Source organism: Mastacembelus armatus, chromosome 17, assembly GCF_900324485.2.
Source record: "Mastacembelus armatus chromosome 17, fMasArm1.2, whole genome shotgun sequence".
NCBI lineage: Eukaryota > Metazoa > Chordata > Actinopteri > Synbranchiformes > Mastacembelidae > Mastacembelus > Mastacembelus armatus.
In genome coordinates this window covers 23716806-23741331 of record NC_046649.1, presented here as the reverse complement: position 1 = coordinate 23741331, position 24526 = coordinate 23716806, and the positions used below count along the sequence as shown (strand labels likewise).

The window sequence follows — 24526 nt, the reverse complement described above, 5'->3', positions numbered from 1 at the left end:
ACGCAACTAAGTTCCACTAAACTAAGTCTAATAAAGGCCATAAATGGGGCATCACAGCAGTAAAAAATGTACCTGCACCATATTAATAAATTCATATTTTATACAGTGTTGTAACACTGGCAGGAGTCAGCTCCTGTTTGTACTAAAGGAAACTGGAAGTGAATATCTGGGAGCAGCAGTTTTATGATGTTTGACAGACAAGCTCACAGCTGAAGGTAGGTACAAATGTTAAGTACAGGCTCTGTAGAGTCGAGCTGCAGGGAAACCAGAATTTATTCACGCTTGATATACTTGATAAGATGCATAAAGCCAAACTGTGCCTGTCTGATAAGTGCTCAGGCCTGACAGCAATGAGGAAGTTAGATTTCCTGTCAAAGGAAGCATGACACTGTTTATTAATGACTCTAAACATTTCATAAGTTTATTTTGGTCCAGTTTATGTTGAAGTTGAGTCAGTTTGAAAACAGTCAAATGTCTGGGAAGACATTGTACAAAAAAATGTGACGTTAACTACCTTATATACTTCTAATTTGAAGTACTTTCCATACCGCTGGGTAGCTGACGTTAACTACCTTATATACTTCTAATTTGAAGTACTTTCCATACCGCTGGGTAGCTGACGTTAACTACCTTATATACTTCTAATTTGAAGTACTTTCCATACCGTTGGGTAGCTGACGTTAACTACCTTATATACTTCTAATTTGAAGTACTTCATATACCGCTGGGTAGCTGACGTTAACTACCTTATATACTTCTAATTTGAAGTACTTTATGTTCCGCTGGGTAGCTGACGTTAACTACCTTATACACTTCAAATCTGAAGTACTTTATGTACCGCTGGGTAGCTGACGTTAACTACCTTATGTACTTCTAATTTGAAGTACTTTATATACCGCTGGGTAGCTGACGTTAACTACCTTATATACTTCTAATTTGAAGTACTTTCCATACCGCTGGGTAGCTGACGTTAACTACCTTATATACTTCTAATTTGAAGTACTTTCCATACCGTTGGGTAGCTGACGTTAACTACCTTATATACTTCTAATTTGAAGTACTTCATATACCGCTGGGTAGCTGACGTTAACTACCTTATATACTTCTAATTTGAAGTACTTTATGTTCCGCTGGGTAGCTGACGTTAACTACCTTATATACTTCTAATCTGAAGTACTTTATGTACCGCTGGGTAGCTGACGTTAACTACCTTATATACTTCTAATTTGAAGTACTTTATATACCGCTGGGTAGCTGACGTTAACTACCTTATATACTTCTAATTTGAAGTACTTTATATACCGTTGGGTAGCTGACGTTAACTACCTTATGTACTTCTAATTTGAAGTACTTCATATACCGCTGGGTAGCTGACGTTAACTACCTTATATACTTCTAATTTGAAGTACTTTATGTACCGCTGGGTAGCTGACGTTAACTACCTTATATACTTCTAATTTGAAGTACTTTATGTTCCGCTGGGTAGCTGACGTTAACTACCTTATATACTTCTAATTTGAAGTACTTTATATACTGCTGGGTAGCTGACGTTAACTACCTTATATACTTCTAATTTGAAGTACTTTATACACCGCTGGGTAGCTGACGTTAACTACCTTATATACTTCTAATTTGAAGTACTTTCCATACTGCTGGGTAGCTGACGTTAACTACCTTATATACTTCTAATTTGAAGTACTTTATACACCGCTGGGTAGCTGACGTTAACTACCTTATATACTTCTAATTTGAAGTACTTTCCATACCGCTGGGTAGCTGACGTTAACTACCTTATATACTTCTAATTTGAAGTACTTTATACACCGCTGGGTAGCTGACGTTAACTACCTTATATACTTCTAATTTGAAGTACTTTCCATACTGCTGGGTAGCTGACGTTAACTACCTTATATACTTCTAATTTGAAGTACTTTCCATACTGCTGGGTATCTTGGGAATTTCCCACCAGGGATCAATAAAGTTTGATGATCAGTCTGTATTTTGTTGGATCCACCTGATTCTGACAAGGAACTAAAGTTATCAGCAGGAAAAAGTACAAGGTTTGACTCTGAAATTAAGTCCAAGGATGAAGTAGCACAAAATTAAAATACTCAAGTAAAGTACAAGTACCTCCATACTGTACTTAAGTACAATAATTGACTAAAGGTAGTTACAGTCACTTTCCTTAACTGCAAAAATGAAGATGAACCTTTTTGGGTACAGGCCTTTAGTTACTCTATAGACAGAACAAACCAGGTGCAGGCTGGATTTACGTTTATCCGGTGAACACAAACACGACTCAGGGACACAGGGAATAAAGTGATGGGGGCAATTTGTGGGCGACAATGCAGCTTTAAAAAATGAAGTCCAACATTTTATCCGTAACATATATGTTGAAATCAGGCAGATGACAGCATGGCTAACATGAGTTTACAAATGCTTAAGTAGTGTATTTGACCCAGGGTTTGACGTGTCAAAGTTTCTGGAGCAAAAAAAAAAGAAAAGTGGGAGTGACGGCTGGGTGCTCTTCATGTCCCCGCCTGCTCCGGTCCTGCCGGAGGTTTGACAGCGGTGCAACATGTCCTCGTCCTCAGCAGCACTTTCACCATGAGCACCATCTGTCACATCGTGCCTCGTCTTCCAGGAAATTACAGCGCAAACCAAAAGCGACAACGATATCTGATATGTACCCCAGCGGGGGGGGTGAACTCAGCAAACTCACCAAATCCACTCACTCACACCCTCAGTCGTCCTTGTGGGTTTGAAATCATTTGACGGGGGCAGATAAAGCCACAATCCAGACAAATTTCTTCCACCAACTTGGTCTCTTATCTGTGGGGGAGACGATTCATCCGAGAAGCAGAGCAGGCAATGATACGTTTTACTAGTGATGAGATTTTAATAGACTCAGAAAATCTGCACCTGTTAGTTGAAAGTACAAAGACACAGGAACAGATTGTGGGAGTATCGCAATTTTTTTTTCCCAATTACTTCAGTGCTGGTGCTTGCAAATCAGTAATGTTTTTACAGGGATTTGTGATTCTGTTAAATAATAACTCTGGCTTTGAATTCAAGGGAGTTTTTTTCCTCCTACTCTGAATATACACAGCAGGTAAAGAGCAGCAAATCCTGAGAAAAACAAAAGAATCTATGACATTCCTGGCTCCTGATTTCACAGGTTCTGTGGAGACACTTCTGATATTGTATGCAGTCAATTATTAACTGCTGCACTGTCCCAATTCAAGCATGTGGCATGAATCAGTATGAACAAACCAATGTATCACAGTGCAACCGTAAATCTGATGAACATTCATATTTCTGAGAGAATGCTCTAAAAGAAGCTGCAGTAACTTTGGTGAACCTGCCATTCTTCCTCCAGCATTACCATTTATATTTATGACCAAATACTTCATTTTCCCCATGAGCCTCAGCTGTACTTCATGCTAATTAGCAATTTCTAAATGCTAACTTGCATCTAGCAGCTGAAGAGCCAACTATCTTTCTCAGAAGATGGTGGAGACCAAACCAGAGCTAAAAGAAGAGTGAACTCTGAACCTACATTCATGAAGTGAACACAAACGCATTCCAATGAGAACGCTGTCATGTTCATGTAAGAAATTCAGAAACTGTGTCTTGCAGGTCATACTTCTGCAGCTGAAACGTTAAACTGAGCCTTTTTCCATCTAATCAGCATCTTGTATTCTCATCTCCTGTCTTTCCAGTCCTCTGTAAATCTTTGGGGACTGCACAGTCTCAAAAATGTTTCCAGCACTTCTCTCGGTACGAGTCCTAAACCGTCCTGAGACGAATCTGAAAATAATGAGATGGAACAACAGAGCTGAGACATGTAGGTGCTTGGCCTCCTCACGTTTGTGTTGTGGTCCCAGTTCTGTCAACTCCCATCAACCAGACAGCAGCTGAAGACGAGAAGAAATTCACAAGAATATCTCACCAGATATTTTTTTCCTCAAGTGCGAGACATAATCAAGGGCCTGTCAGGGATTTGTGTGTGTGTGTGAGGAAGAAGTGGACATGTGTTTTCTACATGGGGCAGACATTACAACACTGTATGTCAGAATGGAAAACACTGGCTTTATATTATTAAATATGCTACAATACCAAAGAAGAAATAAATCCTTTTTTTTAATGTTTTATGATTGAAATTAATGCATAAGTTGATAAAAAATAATATAAAAAAGACTGAATATAAAAAATGATAAAGATTTATTTGGATTCATTTAATAATTAATAATTTACTTAATTTAATTTTTACATTTTTTTATTCTAAAAAGATTTTAAAAAGTAATATAATACAAATTTTAAATTAAACTATCACTTTAAATCAATATACATATATATTCTTGTTACTGTTATCCATAAAATAAATGATTACAGCCACTCTGCTGTTGGAGAACGTGCATCTTGGCCCTTTTCAGGCTTAGCTGGAGTTGAGAGTTGACTTTGTCTCGTGTCCCTGTCTGGCCTGACTGCCTGACTGCATGGCTGCCCTCTCTCTCTCCCTCTCTCTCTCTCTCTGTCGTTGTTTTGGCTGGGGACAGCGGACGCCCGCCATGTCCAATTTTGCTCCACCGGCGTCTGGCCGTGAGCTGCAGACGTGCTGGTGACAGGGGTCAGTGAGATGCGACGCTGAGAGGGCCAGTTTCACCAAGCCAGCCAGACAGCCAGCCAGACAGCCGGCCAAACAAACGGCTGGGGTGGATGTCTTATATGTTTGTAAGAAACAGACACGGTCGTGTTGCTCTCGGCCTGAAGCCACTTTTCACTGCTGCGTCCGCGGACTTGAACCAGTGTCGGATCTCCGGTGCCATTCTGAGTTTCCTTTGTTCAGCCTGGTGGATAGCAGGCAGGAGCTTGTAAACAAAAGTCACATGACACTTGTGGTGACCTGTCATCCATCCAGAAGAAGCTCTTCTTTGCACACTTAAGTGAGGGGGTTGGTTCATGTAATTGGTGGTTGCCAGTTTTGTTTTTTTGTTGTAATGCACCCAGAGCCAAACGAAGGCAGCCATATGTGATAGTTAAACATGCTCCTACACCTCGTATAGTTTTCTGGTTTTAATCTCTCCAGCACCTTTTAGAACCTGGATGCAGGGATTTGCAACTATTGAGCCACAAATCCTTTTCTTTTATTCTTGGCTGAGGTGGAAAAGGTCACAGAGATGTGACATATGCTGACATTTAAAAAAAAATATTTGGTGCTTTTAGAAACCAGATTTTCTTGTGATCAGATATGCCTTTGAAAAGAAAATCCAAACATTTTCATCATTTTAAAGTAAGACGGCTCTAATCAACCGGCACATGTAGAGGATACTAAATGGTTAAAAGCACAGAATAAGAAGCCTTAATATACCACCCATGTGGTCCAGGTCCAGGGAAAAGAGTGCAGAGTTCAGATTAAAAAAAAAAAAAAAACCTGCAGTAAACAGATCTGGTGGTAGCAGGAACTAAAGGGTTAATGTTATGAAAGAGGGAAGTGCAACATGCAGAGCTTGTGTTACATGTTTGGTCTGCGTGGGCAGCAGCAGCACTCGATAAAAGCTGGTTTTTATATTCCTCTTTTGCTTGTGAATTCCCTGCCTCCTATAAACGTCTAAGGGAATGCCACAGATTTATGGTCTGATATTAAAGATGATTCCAGTGCTTTATGTTTTCCTGTGCAGTCGGATCTCGCTGGTAAAGCGGATCATAAACATCACAGAAAAGTCTGCAGAAAGCAGGAGGAGTTATTACCCCCTGTCTCTGGGCTCAGAGGCAGGAGAGGCAGAGGATTTTCATAACATGACAGCTTGTGTCCTCACTTCTGACTGACTGAGGCAAAATCCTATAATCAGAAACAGGAACTTTGACTATGTAACACAAACATTTAAGGTAGTCGGGACTGTATTTTATTATTAAAACATCAATAAATTGATAGCAGATCAATTTTAGCATGATTATCACCACATCAGACCAGCACCATAAGCATCTACACTGTGCTTTGTGATGTCAGACTTCACCAGAATCCATTTAGTTGTTTTATGGTACAAAACAGGAACCTTTCTCAGCTGCAGAACTTTCAGTTCCAGATGATGCAAGTGGAAGAAGAGATGTTTACTGTATCAGCTCATTATAAAGTCAATTCCTGCTGTGCCTTAGCAGCAGACATAGCAAACTATTGTGAAGCCCAAACCTAGGGCTGTTGTTTTCTTGCATTAAAACACAGACCTTAAATCTGATTGTTCTTAGCAACTGATAGTTAGACAAGACATCACTGACTGTGTCAGATTAGCATTCTCAGGCAGGTTTCTAATCTCCGCAACATGAAATAAGAACCGATGATCATCATTCATTTATAATATGCAATAGTTAAAGTTAATGAGCTAGAACATGCAAAACAATCCATTTCCATCATCAGAATGTCTTGTCCTATTCCCAGAAACATCATTTGGCTCTGCTTCTTTCTAAAAAGCCTGCTTTGCCCAACAGTGCAGCCCTGCAGAGCTATTGATTGATGTCGGACCACGTCTGGCTCCGGGTGGAAGCCGGGGGCCTCAGGGAGGTGTGCAGACAGATGGAAAGGAGGATGGTGTGGGATGCTGGGATGGCAGGGCAGCTAGTGGTGGGCTTTAAGCTGCAGTGCTATTGATTGACATCAGAGACAGAAGCTCTCTGGTGCTCAGCCGATACCAAGACAAAGAGAAAAGACATATTCGGCTCTGAAACTATCCCCGGGTGGTTTTAGTAGCCAAACGGATCCTCTATTCCTCAGTGATATGTGCAGATTATATCTACCTCTCTATTTGTAGTAGTCTCACTGGAATTTGCTTTAGGAAACAGTAGATAAGCAGTAATTAGACATATCCCTAGTCTCATATCTACCTCCCTGTCTGGCTCCTGCTTCCCTCGTTGTTTATAACACTGTAGGCATTTCAAGGTTACAGTAAATGGTAGGTTATTCCTCACTGTTGGTCCTGATAGAAACTTCAGAATGGTGCTGTACTTTAAAGTTTAATGTCTTCACAGGACAAAAAACAGCAATGCACACTTTACTTATCCTAGTACTTATTGGTATCACTACGTTTCCAACCAGTAAATCATGTGTCACAAATGTTTGACACCGAGCTGGCAGCAAATACAACACACCTGAGTTTTGTCATGCAAGCACACATGGGAAATGTAGTTTACTTCCTCTACTACACATCATGTAACAAAATCTGAAGACAACTCGATGCAGAAAGTGATCGGGCAAACAAAAGACTAAAAATGCAGAGCAGAAGTAATAACAGAGAAGAAATAATTACACCGCTGCATTCATTGTAAGGTTCTGGAAACAGTGTCCAATGAGCTGAACATGTAAATGTGATTTCCCTTTTTGAGAACAGCAGCTGAACACACACCACAAACCTCAAATTTGAGGAAATTTTTACATCAAATAACTAATAGAGCTCAGAGCAGCTCACTGTCTTTTCAGAGATCCAGCTTCATGCATCAAGATAATCGACTTCAGTTTGTTTATTGGGTCTGTTAGGGATCATCTCTATCATCCAGGTGGCACAACGGTTGGACAATATTTGAACCCAAGTCACTGTATTGATTTGAGAATATATTGGTCAGTTACATGTAAAAACACGAACATAAACCACATATGGAAGGTTGATGGATGATCTGGTTTTACTGATGAGCCCATTTTTATGATCAGATGACTGTAACTCTGTGTGTGTGTGTGTGTGTGTGTGTGTGTGTTTCCACCATCATGTCTTTACTGACACGGGATTGTCAGGTGTTATTACTGTTCTCTGTGTGTGCCTGAAATAAGCCAAATAATTAAAAAAAAAAACAAAGCTGCAGTGTATTATTGATAACATGCAAATATAGATGAGAACACAACACACGAGCCTTTATGTTCCTCTTCGTGACAGAGTTTCACAGTACGACACAACAGAGGCATATTGCTGGGCTTATTTGAATTAGTTTAAATATTATCTGCTGTTTGAATTAGTAGACTCCAGGCTGTTTTCACTGTTTGCCAGTTCAAAGGTGAATAATTAATCCAAGTAGATGGTGATTCACTATTTTTTCACCAGACGAGAATCAAAAATGTCCAAAAGAAACCCCCCCCCCCAAAAAAAAACTGCTGCAGCTTTCCAGGCAGGTGGGCCTTCTCGTTTAAATTCAGCAGAGTCTGTGAGGAAAGATGCAGAGACAAGACCACGATTCCTTTGAAAGTACACAAACTGTGTACTTGACAGCACTTGATGTCTTCTCTCTTAACAGTTTGCATCTGCGGCTGTGTGGCGACGGTGTGTGTGTTGGCGGTAAGGATTATTGGCAGGAGCCTTTGATAGATTCGAAGATAGAGTCGGCCGTCACAACACTTTGTGAAATGTCCCTTTGAAATGACAGAGAAGACTAATACATCCACCATGAGCCATTTTTCACCGTGCTCAGGGTCCATTTTAGTTTGTGCCTCATGATGTGTGCACTTTATCGCAGCTCGTCTTACATGTACAGCACTCCTGCTCAAAATGGCTGCTGTGCAGACTGATCAGGCAGGATGGCAGGCGTAGCTGTAAGGCCCTAGTAGACCATCATAGAACAGCTTGCCAGATGGGAAAAAAAAACACGTGACATCATGAATGCAGTTCAGAGTACAAAAAAAAAAACAAAAACTGAAATGAAAGTCCCGTAGTGAGATTTGTCATTGGCATGTACCGTCCAGCTCCAGCAGGAGTAGAAAAAGACACCTTGTCTCTGACATTGGTCACAGTGTCCTGAAAACACAGTCTGACTCAATAATTAGAAAGTCCATTTCATCAGGACAAAGGGAGGAGAAAATGGCCGTCACATTAAACTAAATGTTTAATGGAGAGCAATGAGTTTAGTCATTACTGTTTCACCATCGAGCTGCAGACAATAATTTACATCTGATTTATTCTGGTCTTGGTGCGACTACAAGTGTCAATAAATAAGCCTGTGACATTGTATGACTGGTATTATTCCACATGCACATCATGTAGGTGTGAGGTGTGTGAACTGACTTTGCTCTAATCAAAAGCACAACAACAAAATACAGTTCAACTAAAATAAAAATAAAAAAACAAAACCTACAAGCAGCCCTGTGTTGGTTTGCAAAGTGATGTAATGTAACGACATCTAACTATTTATTGTTTAGCTGCTCTAACAAATTACGCTGTGCATTTTGAGTAGCAACGTGGCATATACTTCATCATTTGTGTACTACTAGTTCGTGCATAGGTGTACAATATGCAACTGCCAGCGCAGCAACTTTATGCAAACGCAGAATGACGTGAAAGGCCTCTAACCACATTAATTTAAGTGAACCTTGTTGCTGACAACACCAACTAGCACACCGCACGTGTAACAATACAAACTTAATCAGCAGTGAAATATATTAAACACACTCCTATATATCCTAAATATATATATTAGTCCCGTATACTCCACCCAACTGAGAACTGTGTAGTTAAACAATGAGCTGCTGCATTATGTTAGCTACAAGTCCTCAACACAGAACAGCTGGTGCATGACACACACTGCGTTTCTGTCACACGCTGGTCACTGTGTGGGTGTGGACTGGTTTCTGAGCAGACAGCGTGCCGTGGTAGGAAGTGACAACAGTTTGTACTGTGAGTATGACTAAGTGGTGTCATGTAAAACTGGTCAGGATTCACAGAAAGTGGAAATATTCTAAACTGATTTGAAACACTCAGCTGTTGTGAGATTGAGTTTGTCACATGTACCTCTTGTGATTAAAGAAAACAGAAACTACAAAACTCTACAAAAACTAGTGCAAATCATTGCACAGTTAAGTGTAAAGAGTGTAAATTAAGATCTCAGTTTGCATATTACATTTGCATCAATGAGAGTAAATTACCATCAGTAATAATCTGGTTCCAAATCACATTGACGGTACAATATAAAACAGGCCACAGTACAGTACAAATCCAATACTTCTTGTACACCTGGTGGCATGTTTCTTCGTGTCCACTGCACAGACCTACTACATATTTGTTGTATAATTCGAGGCATTGTCATCGCTTTTCAAGTGTAGTCCTTCACTCTGAAGAGGACTGTTTAAATGAATATTTTATGCAAAGGAACACAGTTATTGATGATTAATTTTCATTATAGCCGAGTTGTTAACGATGCCATGCTGTGCCCTTTAGACCAAAATAACTAATTGATAACTTCACAGTATATCACATACACACCAAAATCCTAACGGTAACTATAAAATAATGACTTACATTTTCTCCAAACTGAAGTATAATGTTTGCAGCTCTCCATATCAGCACCAATTACTGTAATAGCTCTTAGTACTTCAGCTTGTGTTTGGTTCCCTCCTTTGAAACCAAGAGACAATATTAATAAATTGGTTTTATAAATAAATTGCTTTGGCACAATCACTGGTATGAAAACACCAGGGTGCTTTGGCTACACTTTGCAGATGTCCTAATTGACAAGATTCAGAGTGCCTTCAACAGATTGAGTGGACTGCAATGCATTGCATGATTTAGTAGATGGAGGGGCAGGGTGCCAGACTGAAAACATTCAGAGGGTTGGCAGCATCCAGAGCTGTACTCAAAGGAAAAAGCAGCGAGCAGCTCCACACTTCAATTATCACTGTCTACATATCTGCTTCAGTAGTCACTGATGTTACTGAGTTACACTGGGTGTTGAATTACTGAGGTGGTTCACGCTTGGTAGCTATACATTTGTTAGCATATTGCTTTTCTGAAGATTCATTTACTATTCTGTTTTGTTTGTTTCTTGGTTGGAAGAAGAGATTTTAAACCTACACTAAGAAATATTCTATGTTAACAATATATAATGTGACAGTGTCTAATATGAAAGGTCTCTCAACTGCAGATTTCTCCAACTACGTGAAGCTCTTTGGCATCAACGTGCTCAGTTTCTTTAGGTTTTGCACCCATAGCTTTGTATAGCCCCCACTTTGCCCAAAACAAACAAACTGTATTTGCAATAAATGCTGATTCAAACCAGAAATCAGCTAAATCAGGCATACAGCCTCTGGTCAGGTTGGGGTTATTCTGTTATAAAAACAAAGCTGATGTTTTTATAATGTGAAATAAGCACAGGGTTTAGTACCCAAACACCAGCCTGAGATAAAGGTTAAACTATGTGCATTCACTCCTCCTGCCAAATGCTGCTAAGCTACAAACATGCAATAACCATGACCTGAAGAGCAGCTGACCATGATACTAAAAGTACAGACTGATGAGACTGCCCTTGGTCACTGGTTTATCTACTAATAAAAGAGTAAATATTTATCTATGTGGTTTCCTCAGGAATATGAGCCAGTGTGTGTACAGGAAGCTGTTAACTGCACACACACTGCTAGTTCTCTCATGCCACCTCTGGATGCAGTGAAACCAAAGGATCTCATCAGACTCTTTGTCACTGTGACAGGTCGAGCAACCAGCCAGAACAAATGTCGTCTCGCTGTGTCTGAGCTCAGCTGAAGGTGTCACATCTATTTGTCTGCATGGTCTGTGTGTGTGTGTGTGTGTGTGTGTGTGTGTGTGTGTGTGTGTGTGTGTGTGTGTGTGTGTGTGTGTGTGTGTGTGAGAGAGACTGGCCAGTGTCAAACCCACAACCAAGGTTTTCAGCGTTACCTCCCTCTGGGTGACCCACAGTTTCTAACAGCAAAGGCTTTTTGCTGGGTTCCTTTAGCATAGTTAGCTGGGAATTTGACAAGGTTATTTACTGAAGAATTCCTAATTCAGGATAAGTCTTCTGGATTTGCCATTTTTTAAAATCACATATGTGTATAAATCAGTACAGGGCATCAGGATCATGTCATTAAGCAGAACTAACATTAAGGTCCCTATGTCATTAATTATTATGCCTTAGTGGTTCAAGTTCTCTGAATTTCCATAAAACTAAGGCAACAGATGCGGCACAATAAAGCAAATGAATATTAAAAATTGTTAACACACAAGAAGCTGAACATGAACCCATGTACATGAATGTGTTCTATAAAATAAGTCCACAATGGTGACTGAAAGGAGGAATTATCTCGTCAAAGAACAAATTAAAACAAATCATTTGAGAAGACATTTGATGTGGTTTCTGCAGTTTTGCTTTCATCTCATTCTCAATTATATAATATTTTTTATTATAGCTATATAAGTTCAATTAACAAGGGCAGAACCAGAAAACTATAAGTGACAAAGCTGGGTTTAGTTAATTCTAAAGCTCAAATATCCGGTTCTGCTGTTTTAAAACGAGGAAGTGATTAACTTTTGACCTTATTCCATGATATGAGCAAAAATGCCACTGAGCTCTGCTAAACCTGGAATTTGGAGGCCAAACCCTTGTTGGGATAATGTTTAACCCTTCAAAACAATGAACACTGAACTGCAATAACCCTCAAAGTCTGATAATCGACGAACTATGTCAGGCATGCATGTTCCTCTAGAGTTAAGGCCTTTTTGTGATTAGCAGGCTCAACAGGGACAACACTGCTAATTCCAAATAGTCAACAACAAATAATAAAAGTCTTATGCACTCCAGTGCTCTCTGATAAGAACATTTTTCATTTTTTGAGTATATGGACAAGTGAGTTATGTGTGGGCTGACTTATCACAGAATAAAACCAAACCAAACACTGGATACAGGAACAACCAGATATTGAATTTCCTCTGTTAAGAAACATTTTATTAATTCTCAGCGTCATCGTTTGAAGTATTTTGAGTTAGTTTATCTATCTGTAGCAGGCCGTGATAAAGTATCAGCATGTAACAACCAAATACTGAGATAAACTTTGGGACTTCCTGTTGCACAATGTGCTTTCAGGCACATTGTTACAGCTACTTCATCGAATAGGTGGAGAAATTTTGTACCCTGACAAGCAAAATGTCGGCTGTTACAAAGGTCCTAATTGCTACTCAGCATCACATATGCTCGATGTGGAAAACAACATCATTTGAAAGCACCTTCACAACTTTAGTGGTGTAAATCATTTTAAAACATCAGTATGAGAAAAAAGAATTCCTTATTCTAATAAGGCTGCATGCAGAGCAAAATGGTAATGCAATATCTTCTCTGTCATCTACCGGGCGAAGTCCTAATTGCTGTCAGCATTACCCAATTAGATCAGCAGAAATCCATCAAACAAATAGTCCAAGCTTCAAGTCTGATTATCCTCTGACTTAAATCCATAAAAGCACCGTTGTTCACTTCTCTGATTTGTTTGTTCTCTGGATTCAGTGGCTTAGGGTTACTATTGGGATGGAAGGACTGAAACTGATGAAGCATTAAAAAAAAAAAAAGCTAAGACCTTTTGTCAATTAAACACAAAGTCCATGTCCTAAATCAGTTCCTATTTGCTATGCTGTTCTTTAATGTGTTCTGTATAGAGCTAAAATATGAAGCCGAAAATGTGCCTTGGACTTTGTTGTTTTATCCACTATAAAACTCCTAGAGTAAAATAAACCTATGATGCACTTAAGGGGTATGTTTTACCTCACACCGAGAGCTCACTTGAAATAATTACAGCTAATGATGTTGTGTTCAGGAGGAAATGTCCTGTTTCATGTGGACACGCTCCACTTTCTATTCCCAGAGAACCGTGATTTCCCAGAGGATACGAATCCTCTCAGGACTTTGCTGCTATTCTTGGAGAGCAGCTTGGGAACATGTTCATAAGTTTAATTTTCATAAAGGGGTAAATAAATGCGTAAGTGTTTTTTTGTTTTTTTTGTCAATTTGGAGGCAAAGTATTAACAGGGTATCTGCAGGTTTCTAAGAGCTAGATTTAAGACTTTTTAAGACTTTTTAAGGATCCGCAGACACCCTGATTAAAATATTTCTCTTCCCCTTTTGGTGAGGTAAACTAAGTGCATTATATCAGGAATTCATTTATTGCTTTTCAAACCAAAGCTGTCATATTAAGGTTTATCAAGTTCGGTTGTGGAAATCTGCTTTGTGGAAAATCACATAAACCAAACAACGAGGCAAGAAAGCAAACTGAGATGATGTAGTACGTACGAGAACGAGGCTGAGCACCAATATCCATAAACACATTGGACACTTACAGTTTATCTTCATTAATTCCAGTTTAATTTCACATTTAACCCCACTGGTCTTGCTCTTTAGTCTGCTGGTCATTAGGTACTGATACTGGCATTAAACCTGCCAGTGGGATTGTAGCTTTTAGGTTAGAAAGGCACTGCATTATTATCATAATTGAAGAGGAACAAGGGGACTGTTGCTGCACAGAGCAGCTTCCTATGTAAACACACCAGGCTGAGGATGTGTAGAGTCTATATGCATTTTTTAAACCACAAAATACCATAAAAGTCTAAGTCTAAGGGATTGCTATCACCTGTCACGCTAGGACTATTAGCAAGCTAATCTCCTGTTTTCTGTGGGCGTTTACTGCTGGGCTGGTACAGCTATTATTAAAATACTGTCCTATACAGATCGCCACTAGCTGGAAATTTGATGATGTTAAGAGATTTTTATTACACAAATGTTAAAATGGTCGTATTGTGGGAGAATATATTGGAAATACAATTTGAGGTAGTAAATAGCACAACACTCACCCAGAGATTACTTAAGATTTAAGATGTGAGTGACTGGCAGTTTTATTATAAGTAAGCTGATTAACAAACTACAGCATTTTCCTCTTTACTGTAGAGATTTCTGATCATTAACTTTCATGGCAGCACACCTCAAATCCAGGGGCTTTCTGCTACATTAGGACTACTGGTCTTATAGTGGAACATATCTTATCTTATAAAATCCTGATGAGAATATAAACTGAACAGATCATTTACTATAAAAGAACAATACTTTTGGTTCACATAAAAATGGAAAAAGACTTTTCTTTCCCTCTGAGATGTTTGTATTTTCAAGGTCTCTCATAGTTTTTTAACGGTCGTGTGTCATTGCCAAATCACTACCAGTTTGACCTCTCCTAATGTAATACTGTGGATAGACAAAGCTGTCTTCAATCTGCTCCCACTTTTCTAAGGGCATCAGCTAAAAGCCTTAAATGCAGGTGATGTAGATTTGTCAGGGCCACGTCTCGACATTTACCAGGTGATGTTGGACGCATGGCGCTCAATGTTTAAGACAGATGAGGGGAAGATAAACTGGTAAATGATTTCTTAAAAAGCGTTTTACTGAGAATTTTCCATCCACATATACATAGCTCAATAATAAAACTGTGTTAAAAGCCCACAGAGATCGCTCCATGTCGTTAATAAGGTGACAGATGAGAAGTGTGACAGAGAATTGAAGTGGTTGACATTATGTACTTTTATTTCTGATGTGTGTTTCCTCTCTGCTATTCAGCTGAACTCTAGTCTTTTTATATGCTAACAGTCTGAGTTATTGAATCCTGGAGACAACACACGAGTTTAGGGGAGAGGAAACTATCAGACATGCTTAGTGAGCTCATTTTGAGATTGACAACTTACCTGACACTGTCTGAAATGCACTGACGCACTAAACACCACCCATCTGGTACCGCAAGCAGAGAAAAACAAACGCCAAATATGGTCTGACCGTGGGCTTGTGCTGATGGAGGCAAGGTGCAGGGGGAAGAAAAATAACTCTGCTCTCTCACAGGAAGAGTCCTTGACTTATGGTTATGGACTAGGTCATTCCGGCTGAAGCTTGACATTCGGTTTCTCCAGAATAAGGAGTATGTGAAATGTATTTGGTGTATTAAAACAAGCCCAGAGATCACCGGAAAGGGAGGAGTGAAACTTGTCCATTCATGTGTCCAGTGGGGACTCCTGCATTACAGTGTCCTGCAAAACATACACTGGATGTTTTCATAAACAAGCCAGAGGCTGTGTGGTTGTCAGCAGGTTTAGTCAGGTTTTATAAAATTTGATGGTACAACAGAGCCATTTGTCACACCAACACATGGGATGCAGCTATTTTGCTTTCTACATTGACCGACCTTCTTCAGGCCCTGCAGAATTTATCTGGCTCACCATTCAGTTACTTTCTTTTTCTTTAAACTACCCTACCAATTGTTTTACACCAGCTCTAAATGTAAACATTAAACATGAACATCCCACCATTTTCCATTAATTACATTCAATATTGAAACTTTACAGCAGATGTGCTTGATCTTATTCTATTATTTAATCCAAGTAATTAATGTATTACTGTGAATATCAGGTTTGTGTTATTATTATTTCTCACCAAAGGTACAATAGTCGTGATTACACTCAATGTTTCCTGCTGCCTGGTATATAAACCTTTAAAACGCTCAGCAAAATAGTAAAATATACATTAATTGTAATTACCTGCCACTGTAGTCCTTTTATGTCACTATGTGCAGAACATTTATATATTTACAGAATATTTCCATGGATCTAGCCACCCTAAGGTTTTGTTTACATAAAGATGAGATGCAGTCCTACTCCATCACATCAGACATGTCCTGCTGTCGCCCACTGGGGCTGACAAAATGGAAATTATTCAAATTCTATCTATATTAGAGGGGCTGTAATTAGATTTTCAAGGACTTCATATAACTTTTTATTATGCTGGAACTGTAAAATCCCTGTCCATAGGTGGTTGAACCCAGGAGAAAACTGAAGCACATTTCTCTTTTTAGCTGCAAACACTAACAGACATCTTGATGTAACGCACGTCTTTTGACTCTAGTGAAGTCGTACAGCACATGCTGGAGCATTAGTCCAGACCATCCTGTCTGTCTAAACATTTACAGTCTGAATTGTTGTTCTCCTCACAACCACCTCTGGCTTTATCTGTAGAAAGAAAGTCTAAACTGATTCATGGATGTCCCCGTCTCCCTGCTATCTCTTTAAATGCGAATGTTTGGTTGAGTTTACATTTTGCAACACAGGGCCCCTTCTTGTTTTCTTTATGGCAGCCTTGAGACTGATAGATGGCTGTGTGTGTGGCCAGAGGTCACATATTTCTCACACACACTGTCCACATTTCTCATTAATAAACAGTGTGCATGTTTATTTGTGCACACATGAGCCAAAGTAGTTGTGCTTTTGCATGCAGCAGGGTGTGTGTGTGTGTGTGTGTGTGTGTGTAATTTGTGTGCGTGTTTGTGTCAGCACATGCGTCAGCGCTGCCTTTGTGGTCTTCTGCAGAAAACACATAGTGTCACCCTGAGGACTGCAAACTGCTTACACTCTTTGGCAGTAGCCACCTCAACAACACACACGTGTGTAATTCCATACTTGTGTGGACTCTCACTGGGATAAATGTTCTCCAGCCCCTTACACAGTGGTTCCCAGTCTGATATGAGGAAACAAGAAAACAGCATTTTGCTTCCACACTGATTGTCTTCAAAGGGTGTCTTTGCACACAGATAACCAAGTTAGTCTCACGTCCGTTCAAATTTAAAGCCAAAACTGAAAATCATTTGAACATGAAAATGTCAACGCGGCTTCAGCGTTGCCACAAAGTTGGGGAACCGGTGCCTGGCATCGGCTTTGTGAAACTAAACAATCCTCTGAGGACGTTAAGGCTGAACAAAGAACCAGAATCAAAAATGCCATCACAAACACACACACTGATACCAGACTGACTCCAACACTTGTGAGTGTTCACTTTTCCTCACAAGGTGAAAATTCTTCTGAAATGTGCACCGCTGGATGTTCTTCTGCTCTTTATGAACTTTCAACACGACCAGCATCTTAAACCCTTGGAAGATACTCTTACAAGCAACATGTAATGATAATCCAGAATGAGGGTTTATGTCTTAATTCACTGTTAATGGGGGAGAGATTACTTGTAATGCTATAGGTTGGTAGTTAAGCCAGAGCTTCCATATCTTCTCTTTTTAAGGTTTGAGAAAATGGTCATTTCTGTCATTAGAGCAGGTTTGAAGTGAAACTCTGTCTTCATCGATTTATCAGGCAGCCTGTCAGTCAGGTAGCAAATCCTTCCTCCAACATCTGAACACTCACTGTTCAATTATTTAGGAAGGTGAGGTCAGTGTGTTCCCTCTTCTTCCCCAAACTGTGAAGACTCTCACCTACAGTGTCAGTCCAAATGTGCTACTCCAGCCTCCAGCTACAGACAGCGTTCCTTCTTTACAGATCTTTTTATAGCTTCCTTGAGTTCACTGCACTGTACACATCCAGCACCAACCAAGCTGGTGAAGAAAGTGGTAACACTCCACAGGCAGATAATCCTCTCAGGAGCTGGTGGAGAGCAAATCAGAGCTAAAAGAGAGTGGATACTGGACTTACATTAATCAAGTGTGTAAGTATTACCCTAAGAAACAGACAAAAGCAAGAACATGTCGGTGTTTGTTTCAGACTTCTTCTGCCCCTTACTGGCCCCAGAAATCAAATAAATGCTGCTTTAAATGTAATGAGTGGCTTGGCACGAAATCGTGACAAGAATCAAAGCTTCAGAACTTTTCACCACCTTAGTGTCAGTTGTGTTAAGCCATACAAGACAAATCTGAGCAACACACACAGATCTGAGGCAGTCCAGGGTATGAGAAGTTGGGCCATAAATGATCAACCCCTGATCATCACCCTCTTAATATCCTCTTACTAGAACAATCTTTTCCGTTACCACAGCTGACAGACACATTAGCAGAAGTAGAACCAGATGCCGACAACACAAACTATGACTTTACATGTTTTAGTAAGAAGTGAGGGATTTACAGGAAATTAGAGCAACCTAAGCCTTTTTACATTAAACTCAAAATCAGTTGTAGTGGTGGTAAAGTGGTATTAAAGACACCAACTACCAACTAAAGCATAATTTAATTTGTTAAACCCCAGATAAAGTGTTTCTGATGCGTTGGTAACTTCTCTACCACCAGGATTACTGAAAGAAGCACCTACTGCATATGCGTTGAGCATCAACTGAAACACCCACATATGATTTTGGCATTTATCCTCTTTCTTGAATTCTTGGAAGCCTTGTCAAAAGTTTCATTTTTCTTTGCGTATACTGTATTTATGGTTTTGGCAGGTTGACAAACAGCTTTTCTATCAGGCCACACAGGTAATGCATGCCTGCCAAACAGAGGCCCGTTACTGCATTAAATTAAATCAGACTGCATAAACAGAGTGGATGCTTGTAAAGCTGGCTGTAGCTGAACTGGGAGGCTGCGTATGTGCATGTTAACACTCGTCCGGGGGATACCGCGTCTATGTGCAAACACCATAGCTGGAACACACCACAAGAGCAAATCAAAGCCTTCAACTGGTGCTGAATTTCAAGAACTGCATGTGGTTTCATTTTAGGGTGTGTGCTGACTGGTTCACTGCTGCAACACAAACCAGAAGAAAAACTAGGACATGCTTTGATTTTCCTTCCACAAGCAGCAAAAGTCAAAGTGGATTAGATTTGCCAGAGAAAGCTATGCAACAAATGACAGCTGAAGGTCTGGGTTGATGCACTGCATCTCAGCGCCAGATTTTTATAAGTTACTTGAAAAGTCGGGGTTTGGTGCTGAAAATAAGCAAATATCACTTTACAGAGACAGATCTTATCATGTGCTGTGACTAATGTACATTACACACAATCTTTACAACTTCTTTCTAGTATTTTCTGATTATTTTAACATTAGTTCTCACAACCTTACAGTAGTAAACTATGAAGTCACACTGGGTTAGAAAACACACAATAAAATATTCCTTCACCATAACAGAATTAATGTACAAATAACTCATGTAGAATGGAGTTTATGTGGTTGATGCCATCCAATAAATATACATGCCCACTAATCAATTATGTTTTGTGAACGTAAGCATCACATGTTGGTTTTAAAATTTACATAAGCTAAACTACAAATAATTTGAATATCCCATTGAAAACTGTGACAGGCCATCTATAGCTGCACAAAAACAAAATCTATCAACATGCTAAACCTAAAGCGACAGCGATAACGATATGAAAACTACATCCAGCAGAGCGTCCAAGAAGCTGGTAAAGGAATGACAGATTTACTCGATCAGAAACGGTATAAAAGAGCACGTTAAAGCGTATGTGTCGCATATGTTGTACGGGGCACAGACAAGGGGGAACCAGACAAGAAAACAGTGACGTCGTATAATACGCAAAAGAAAAGACATGGTCCAGGCAACAAGGGAGACAATAACGAGAGTTTTCAGGATTAACAACAAACAAGTCGCAATATAGTAGAAGTAGAACTAGTAGATGTGGAAGGTATAAATACTAACAGAGTATGAGGAAACTGGAAACAGGTGTGTGAGAGGATCGGGAAGGTCAAGTGACTAAAAATTGAGATTAAATTCAGGACATGTGGTGTCTGGATGAAATACTGCAAGGGACTGAGGCAAAATGGCCAGAACAAACAGAAGTACCAATGAAATTAAGACAGAAATATTAGTAGTTAAGGGTCTGTGTCTGCTGTTTTTATGATGAGAAGATTCTGGGAGCTGCAGCTCCAGATGCAACTGAAACTGTATTTTATTTTCCACCAATAAGCAGCAGTGATATGTTGGTTGTACAGTCTTTTTTCCCCCAGTTACATCTACCATATGTTGCTGATGCTGCTAATGAGTATACGAACATATAAATCAGTGGACAGTTATCTATATTGTGTGTGCAGAGTTCAACCAATTACCTGCATGCACAGGAACACACACATATGTAAAAGACTTCAGAATTTACCGTGGTGACATTTTTACACCACTGGTAATATAAAATACATGTCTTAGAAACATAAATCCTGAATGAAATGTACCAGGTGGTATAGAGAGCCCACTGAGATGCACGGAAATTGTGCAGCCATGCATGTCAAAGTGTAAAACATTCATCTTGTTATACAGCCTGTTAACGAGGAGACTATTAATGTTCAATCTGTATGTTTTCAACTCAGAATTGCTGCTCATCCCAGCAGGCTTGCAGCCATCCAGCCAACAACTGACCAGACTAACCCAGTGTTTATTATCAGGTGGCAATGAAATCTGTCTCATCGCATTTGTTTCTGTGTGTTGGGTAGAGGAACACTAAACAGTCAGAAAGCATAGTGAAGCTTAGTTTGGCCCAAAGAAACAAGCGTTAGCGAGCCTAAAGGTAATGTTGTCTGGTAAAATCCAACATCACATATAAAACGACATTGTTTGTCTGGTGGAAATCACCAGTGAGAGTCTTCTGATCTAACATGTCTTTGGGGTTAGGGTTTGGTTATGCTCTGTCATAAAGACAACTTGTGCAGGAAGCATAAAAGGAAAAAACATGGTCTGAATTAAAATAACTGCTTGTTCAAATCAGAGAATGGTTATAACGTTAACGTGAAAGGAAATGAGAAGCAAATGGCAGCTTCCCGAGTCAAAGTCCAACGTTTTGTTGACCAAAGCTTCACCTTTGACCTCCTGCTCCTGTTGTTTTTGGCCATTTGCTAAAATGACTGATGCTGGTGAATTCTTCGGAGCGACATCCTCAATTCTTGAGTGATGGCCAAGTTTAAAGCGGCCGATTAACAGGCCAGACTTAATATGAGGAATATGGTCATTTTCGGTCCGAGCAGCATTACACAGAATTTAGACTGAAAGCTTTTAGTTTGATGTATTTTGATTTGCACAGCCTAAATAAATACCTGTTAGTCTTTCATTGAATCGATGAGCCTCCTGTTTAATACTCCACTGCTGTTGTTACTGAACAAATGTCTCTCTGTTGCCATTAAAGTAATGACTTTACCTGTTGAAAAATAGCTCCCCTGAGGGAAAATGCATCACTTGAAAATGAAGCATGAGGGAATGAAGAGCTCGTAAATGAAAAATAACAGAGGTGAGGTTGCAAAGAATTGCTACTGATAATAGAGAAAGATCTCAAATTTAAATACTACATTTTTATTTGTTCGATTTATATTTGTGAAATATAAAACCGCATGGTGAATACAATTATCGTTTGTCAAGACCATACAATGTAAACTATGCTCTTCGTGACACTAAATGAACCAGAGGAGATAATGTAAAGAATAATGGATGAATTTGCAGGATTCTTTGCCTCCATATTTGTCTAAGATAAACTGGAGGCCTCGTGCACTTTCTACTAACTTTGACCCAATTTCTTTTCATGTGGATAAGTTACATATTTACCTCTGAGGTTCATGTTTGTCCAAAATGTCTATATCTTTTCACCTGCATGGGTCAATGCAGGTGTGACACTTTGTGCGACACACATAAGGGTGTTTCCCTTCAGGAAACAATAACCGAAGTGGTCTTTGACAGAGGACTGAAAAATCAATCTGCAGTCTGGAATGTTATTGACAACATATAGGAACTGAAACTAGAATTAATTTTAAAAGTGTTTTTTTAAAATTTGCATGGATGTAATCACAAGGGTAACTGATGTTTAGAGCCTGCAAGAAGGGCGGTCTCCATAGATGAGTGGACCGCTCAATGCACTTGCTCACTGTCCTAAGTTTTTCTTCTGTCCCACAATTTGAACTGAATTTTATCGACACTGTTGGATTAGAAGTGAGGCTATTCCCAATGTGGTCCGACTGCTTCCTTATTTGTCTGAATGTGTGATGTACATATGATCATGAGGGCCGATTCCTGGGTGTCTTGTTGAGACATGTCTGCCAAAACTTGTGAGGCTACTAAATGCTTTGTCATAGCCTCAGATGCTCAGAATAGCAAAAATCCAAGAGCTGATATTGAAGCCAGTCAGCATTAAGTCAGGACTGGAAGTTTTATGCTTATTTATGGTTTTTTAATCTGTCCCTGTGCACCCAGAAAGCTGACCCACAGCATTGCTTGGATTTCTGTGGTGTGTGCCCCGTTGTTTTGTTCCTAATAAACTTCACCATTTCCCAGTCCACTCATTCAGTTTTAAAGGTTATGGAGGTTTTGTTGTGAATTGCTCCTGCACACCTTATTCAGAGAAGTTTCGAATGAGCTAAGTCTGTCTTGACTTTATACTCAAGGGCTCTTACTCGCAGTGACCCAGGCTGCTAACGGTTGCTGCTGTGCGGCATTAGCTAATAGCATTAATCCATTTGGTCTTAAGCAAAAATTCATCCATGCTCCTAAACTAAATGTGCATGACACTGAAATGTGACGTGACAGAAATATGAATGTCCCATTGGGATAGATTTGAAATGGCACACTGCATTCATTAGTGTCTTGGACAGATAGCTCTAACGCTCTCGTTCCTTTAAATGTTAAAAACTCCATTCTGGGACGCTGTGGACAAAAATACAAATGAAAGAATGGAAAGACAAGAGCCAAAAACCTTTGTCACACACAAACACACTTTTGCATGAAGTCTTAAACTTATCAGCAAACTATCAACAACATTTTTTATGTTTCAGCTAGCTATTTCTTGGATTATCTTTTCACTTATTCATGTAAAAAAAATATTTGACATATTTATGTTAACACTGAGCACTGATGCACCTTTTTTAGCTTTACCTGAACCTTGAAATATATATTTTTTTAAACTGTATTTTACGAATTGTAGCTTTGTGAATTTGGAGTGGACTCATATTGGTTAGTTAGCAGTTCAGAAATATTGTAGAGAAGGAAAATAAAAACTGAAAATTCCTTCTACATCCTACAGTATGTGCAGTGAGGAGAAAAACAGGATGAACTTTGTAAATCTAACACTAGTAAATAACTTCATGCTAGCTCAGTTCGTGAGATCAATGTATTCAGCATTATCTGGATTAGGTGACAGGAGCTGAAGCAAAATCTCACACCTGAAGCTTCAGAGAGCAAAAGATGAACCCTCTACATACATTTGTCACACTGAATACAGCTTCTGTGTTGTACAAAGTACCCCCAAAGCCACACCCGCCCTCTTTAAAGTTCGATGTTGGGTCGATTTGTGGTATTCAATACACAAAGAACTCAAAAGTCAATATGAATATTTCTGAAGAAGTATTAAGGACTCTTGTCACCTCCAAAGGCCACTCACAGCTTTCATAACTGTTAAATCACATATTCACATGTTATGAAAAAGGCAGTCACGTTAAATCAATGCACACTAACTAACTTTCCCCAACCATGTCTATATTTGGGATTAGTTATGATAACAACCATTTTATTTACATATAAGAGGAAAAGACAAAAGTTGTGCATATACAACTACTGCAAGCAGAAGTATAGTGGAGTAGTTAATTAGTTTAACCAGTACGGCTGCATGATATCAACTAATCTATAATGTTAAAAAGGTAAGACTTGTGATAAAAACATTTAATTTACTAAGATGTCAGTAATTAAATATATTAATATGGTAGTAAAGTATTCATGGGACATGTGCCAGCCAGTACAGTTGGAAGGTATTTTGAGCGGAAAATGTTAAACTATTACAGTGCACAATTCAAGCTGTCTTTAGGTCAGACAGGTCCAGCTACACCAACAGTTTGCAGCTAACAGCTATTAGACTTCATTAAATCTGCATCACAACCCAGAAGACCTGCTGGGCGAGTCAGGTTCAAGCCCCTTCACACAGCTTCTCACTTGGATACAGACAGAAGCTCAGTCCCTGTGGACCATGGAGCTCCAAGTATAGCCATTAGGCTGATCCACCTGAG

At 39.5% G+C, this 24526-nt stretch overlaps 3 protein-coding genes across 12 annotated transcripts in view; 2 read left to right on the top strand and 1 right to left on the bottom strand.

Moving 5' to 3' along the window:
• Positions 1-2852, bottom strand: part of myo10 (myosin X) — an 87380-nt gene extending 84528 nt beyond the window's left edge. Inside the window, exon 1 of the mRNA XM_026313668.2 lies at positions 2723-2852. The gene's annotated coding sequence lies outside the window, so the exon portion shown is untranslated. The remainder of the gene's footprint in view (positions 1-2722) is intronic.
• LOC113134345 (zinc finger protein 62 homolog) overlaps positions 1-24526 on the top strand; it is a 757491-nt gene that overhangs the window by 184205 nt on the left and 548760 nt on the right. The gene's annotated exons all lie outside the window — the stretch shown is intronic.
• Positions 1-24526, top strand: part of basp1 (brain abundant, membrane attached signal protein 1) — a 41288-nt gene that overhangs the window by 4743 nt on the left and 12019 nt on the right. The gene's annotated exons all lie outside the window — the stretch shown is intronic.